This window comes from Lactuca saligna, chromosome 5 (assembly GCF_052625555.1).
Source record: "Lactuca saligna cultivar CGN05327 chromosome 5, ASM5262555v1, whole genome shotgun sequence".
Taxonomy (NCBI): Eukaryota; Viridiplantae; Streptophyta; class Magnoliopsida; order Asterales; family Asteraceae; genus Lactuca; species Lactuca saligna.
The window spans coordinates 185,957,115-185,963,114 of NC_136421.1; positions in this window are offsets into that span (position 1 = coordinate 185,957,115).

The following is a 6,000-nucleotide window of genomic DNA, read 5'->3' on the forward strand; positions in this document are numbered from 1 at the left end:
TGCCACTAGCAACTTTGACTAATAAAGCACCATCTAGTCTATCAACAGGCAAAGCTAGTTTTCTACCAAATTCATGCGATATAAAGGAGTAGTTGGCTCCAGAATCAAATAAAATTTGGGCAGGCAAATTGTTAACGAGAAAGGTACCTGAAGCGACATCAGCTTCATCCTTAGCAGCTTCCAGTGTCATCTGGAATGCTCTCGCCTTTGGCTTTGGTGGAATGTTGGGCTTAGCTGCCTCTTTCTTCTTCGGACAGTCTTTCAAAATGTGCCCCTCTTCATTAGAACCAAAACACATCCTTTTGTTGTTCGGACATTCATTGGCAAAATGTCCAACCTTTCCACACTTGTAGCAGGTCACATCCTCGCTACATTTCCCAAAGTGCTTTTTCTTACACTTTTCACACCACTTCGCTTATCCTCCTTTTCCCCCACCAAACCTTTTCGAATCAAATTTCGAAAATTTACTTTTCTTACCGGAACCAGATGTTCCCTCAAACTTCCTCTTCTCACCAACCTCAACCTTGTTGGTGGTTCTCCCCTTTATCATGTTCTCAACAGACTTGGCAGCCCAGATAGCTGCCTCTAAAGTATGTGCCTGACGTACTGGCACCTCATACTCCCATGGGAGTCCCTTTGCATACCGGTCCACCTTCGTCAGCTCGTCTGGAACGATATGCAAGGCAAACTCCATCTTATCGGTGAAGTTATTGGTGTATTCATCAACTGACATGCTGCCTTTAGTCAATGTTAGGAACTTGTTCTCCAACTCCAACAGATTTTGAGCCGAGCAGAACTTGCGCTTAAACTGCACCAAGAACTCTGCCCATGACAATTGCAGTGGCTCTTTAGGGCTCAAAGTCTTCCCTAGAGTGTTCCACCAACGAACGGCTCCACCTCGAAATTGACGCACGGCATAGATAGTTTGCAACTTACCTCTGCAGCCACACGTCATGAAGGCTAGCTCCATTTCGGATATCCAATCTATAACCCCAATCGGATCCTCCTTTCCATTGAAGGTCGATGGTTTGCAAGTCAAAAAGTCCTTGTACTTGCAACCCATTCCATCATTCCTTCCATCGCGGTTATCTTGCCTAACTATCGGTGGGTTGGCTGGACCAACAGACCCACTAAAGTTTCCACCTTCCGAGTGCCCTTTATTCAGTTCAGGCTCTTCCACACGAATTGACAGTTCTTCACGATTTTGTTGAAGCAACCGTCTAGTTTCATCCATCTGACGATCCAACATCGTCTGAATCATCAATTGCACACCAGCCATAGTTATTGGCTCAGGTGCTGCTGCTACAACAGGTCTTTGTTCAATCACTGGTGGTTGATTCCTGTTTTCATCAGCATTTCCAACTCCACTTCTTGTTCTCACCATTTTGATTTACACACCGAATAAGGTGAAATTAGATCCTTATTCACGATAGATATTCAAATCATCCTTATCACTCCGAAACGTTTACATGCTAGTTCTAATATCGTAGACGTACGCTTAGAATCCTACACACATAAGGTTTCTAGATCCGGTCGGCAACAGACCATAGATCCGAACAAATAATATCATATATGGCAACATATAACATTTACCACATAAAAGCATTTTAGGAAACTTTCCTAAAATAAACTAGTGCTCGTGTCTAAAACATAACAGACACACATCTCAAAATTCCACTTAGCATTCTAAGTTTAAGTCTAGAAATCCTAAAAATTCCTAGTTCGCTTAAACTAATGCTCTGATACCAACTGTGACATCCCCAAAATCTCAGCCAGAAAAGACCGATTTTCATTTATGCTTTTAAATATTTTCAGAGTAAATCCTTTTGATTTGAAAGAGTTGCGGAATTTGTTCCCAAAAACAAAACATGATAAAACAATGTTTACCAAAGCATTTCATAAAAGAAATGTATTTTTCATTATATAATCAAAACTCGGGGTGTCATGTTCCGATATAGACCAATAAGCATAAACGAATACATTACAAGTCATATAAACATATGCAGACTTGTAAACAAAACAACTTGATGGTTCATCCATCTTACGCCCTTGCGCCACTTCCTGTAATACAAATAAAACTGAGTGGGTCAGGCTTGGGAGCCTAGTGAGCATATAGGGTTTTCAACCCACAATAAACAATTAAATTAATTATTATCAACCAACAATAACCCAGTTACCCATTCCCGTTATTCTCACTTTACGTCCCTAATATAACTAACACAAGGGACCTAATCTAAGAATATTTTCATCGGGGTGACAACACATGCTGCAGGGGTTCCTCAGCAATATATGTCAAATAAGGAAACCATGAGGGGGATGGAATACAGCGAATGAACACCCAAGTTCATTAACACCTACAGGTTATGAGCCTGCTAGCGTTCCACTGGACTGTCTAGAAAAGTCCGTGGTCGTCATCTAAATTCCGCTAGATGACTGGATCAAAACAACAACGAGGCCTCTCATCTGTTTATTACACACCAACTATCTACCCATGTTCTACCCAACATATTAGTAGATAAAAACATACATTTTTATACATATTTTCAAAACCTGTATAGCATGCTTGATCAAAACATTTTCCATATAACAGATGAGGCACACACACATAACACGTATTTCATATAGAAATAATCATATCTGTAAGACAGAAGAAAGTGAATATACATTCACACACATAACAACAAAATATACACATAACACGTATCTCGTATAAAACACTTCATAGTTATACGTTATGAGAAAGTAACAACGCATTCACACGTATAAACGACAATAAACTTAATACCCTCGAACCATACTTGTATTATTATTGCGTTTATGAAAGGTAGTATACACTCACTTGATCAGAAGATGATCGGACAGCACTACGGCTTGCAAAAGTAGTAATCCGTAGCAGATCTGGAAGATCTCTACGAAAATCGAACTTCTCGCGGGCAGAGCTTCGGCTCGAAGACCGCACTTCTCGGGATCTTCGGGATCTCGGGACTCGCTTCGGGACTCGGGAATATTACCGGGGCTTCGGGGGTAAAAACGCAGAGATTCGGCACAAAAATGAGAGGAAATTAGCAATTTGGCCGGCTGCCCTCACATCCTATTTATAGGAGGTTGGGAGCTCCTCGTACGCGGGGAGTACGTGCCTCAGAAACGTAAGCGCATGCGTCATCCGAAGTGTCGACACTCTTCGGAGTACGCGGGGCGTACTCACTTACGCGGCGCGTAAGTCGGATCAGACCTGTGACTCGCCTTCGGATAATGCTTCCGAATTTTGATTTAAAAATAAATACAAATTAATTAATAAACTTCGGAAATTCATATCTTCTTCATACGAACTCCGTTTTCGACGTTCTTTATATCCACGGAAAGGTGAGACTACGCTCTACGACTTTCGTTTAGACTCCGTCGGCTGATTTTGACTTTATTTTTATTATTTATTTTTAATAGGCCGGGACAGAAAATTTCGTTATAAATTCATAACTTCTTCGTTTGACGTCCGTTCTCGCCTAACTTTTTATCGCTTTGATGCTAACAACGAGATCTTCAATTCTCGTTTAGATCACTAAGGCTAAATATCGCTTTAACGTAAATTTCACTTTTTACGTTATTCAACGTTGCCGGTTCTGTCGCGAAACTTCGACAGGTCATAACTTCCTCGTTATAACTCGGATTTCGGCATTCTTTATATCTCCGGAAACTTTGTTTCAACTACTACAACATTATCTAAAGATATCAAGTTTATATTACACTTAAATTTTGACGCTTATTTTTATTTTTAATTAATCAAACCACATAATTAAGCAATGAAGCACAAAACACATAATACTCAAATAATACAATCTTATTATTTCAGAACGGGTTACAAAGGTTAACCTAGACCATTACATTGCTAAAAATGGCAAGCCCAGAAACACAGGAGTTACAACATGTCCTGTTTCTCACAAATAGAAGACATAGAAATATTAGAATCGTTAGTTGATTTAGGAGATTGAGCCTTCGGAACCCATTTGTAGTTGGGTTTAACCCATTTCTTTTTCGATCTGATGGGTGGCTCAGTGCTTGCTTTTGATCTTGATGTCGGCCTTTGAGATGACTTTGACCTAACCGGTCTTTGTTTTACTGGATCATCTCTTGGATTGGGCTTGTTGGCTGACTTTCCTTCTTGCCCTTGGGATTCAGATGCTTGGCCTTGGGAGTTGAATTTTTGGCCTTTTGCGCGTTCCAGTCATCATTGTCTGAACGTGACCTAGAAGGGTTTCTTTTGAAGTATCTCCCACTTGGCGCGTTTTTCCATCCTTGTGCGTAGTAGGGAACATACGCGCGATTAGGACAATTTCTGGCAATATGTCCAGGTGTTCCACAGTGAAAACATGTCCTTTTCTTCACTGGGGAGTTGTCTCTTCCTGCCCATGGTGGCATATCCTTGCCTTGTCTCTTGCTTTTTCCACACGCACAGTTGCAACAGGCAATCTGTTTCGCTTGAAATGGTGGCCTGTATTTTACCAACGGGAGATTGATTAGAAGCAACAGATTCAGAGTTCAAGGGGTCGTTTGTTTGTTCAGAAGAACTCTCCTTGTTCTCATCCTCTGTTACTTTGCCTACACAAGAAGTAGCAACATTAGAATCTTCAATATTAATAACTCCTCCTGACACAAATCCAACTCGTTTTCCATATTGAAGATGTGGCTCCCTGTCAGTTTCGTCCTGTGTCATAGGGATGAATGTGTAGTTATGATTATAAGGAGGAGGTACACTATCATACCCTAGACCCTTGTTTTGATTTTCTTTGAATTTTAATTGGGTTTCATATAAGGACTCGACTGTCTGACTTGACGCAGCATAATTTTTGAAACTGACATCAGTTTTTCCACACTTGATTTTTAAAGCGTCAAGTTCTTCAGTTACAACAACAAGTTGTCTCTTAACATAATCATAATTTTCACACTTGTTGCTATACTCTTCGTGAAGTTTCCTAAAGTCCTTGGTTTTAGCTTCTAACTCAGCCTTCAGGGGTTTCTGTCCATTCCTGAGTTGATATCCTTCATATCTCAGGTCTTCAACTTCTCTTTTAAATATATCAATTTGTTCCCGAATAAATTTAATCGTGGCTTCACAAACTCGAGTACATGTAACTTCAGTGACCGAAATGGTTTCAAAACTCATTGTTTCTCTACACTTCAAAGCAACAAGTTCTTGAATAACATCAACAAGACTAAGATGATTGAGATCTTTTGTTTTCTTGATGATGGCCACGTTCATATCCCACGATTTCGAAAGTGAATTTAGCAACTTTTTGTTTATCTTGGACTTAGTCAAGAAGATCCCGGCTATAGTCATCTCAGTAGTGAGTGTAGTAAATCGCTGCAACTGAGTTTCGAGCGTTTCTCCTGGGATAAAATCGAAAAAGTTGAAATTTTGTCTTAACGTCTCCTGACGACTCTCTTTCATGATTTCAAATTCCTTCGTAGACCTTAAAATCGATTAAAAAGCACAACTAGAAGCTAAGATAAAAATTAAATGTCAAATTTAAAATCCCCCCCCCCCCCCCCCCCCCCCCCCCCTTTTTTTAAGTCAACCTTAAAAGTCAATTTAAAAAAAAAAATTAAACTCAAAAGTCAAATTTGAAAAGTTAAACTTAAAAGTCAAACCGAAAAGTTAAATTTGAAATTTTAAAAGTTAAACGAAAAAGGTCAAAATTTAAAGTCAAAGGTCAAACTTTAAAAATCAAAATCAAAATTTTAAGTAAAAAGTTAAAAAAAAATAAAAATCAAAAATTAAAATATAATTTTATTTATTAATTTTTATTTAATTTATTTATATTTTGGATGAAAAAGAAATTTAAAATTAAAAGAAATTGAGTTTTTGGGTTAAAGGTGTCAAAATTCGAAAGTTGGAAGTGAGAAGGAGTCTATTTGAATAAAAATCAGAAGAGTTGAATCTTCAAGTGGCCTAGTTGAGTTGGTAAGGAGCAGAGGTAATAAACCGTATGTCCGTAGTTCGAACCC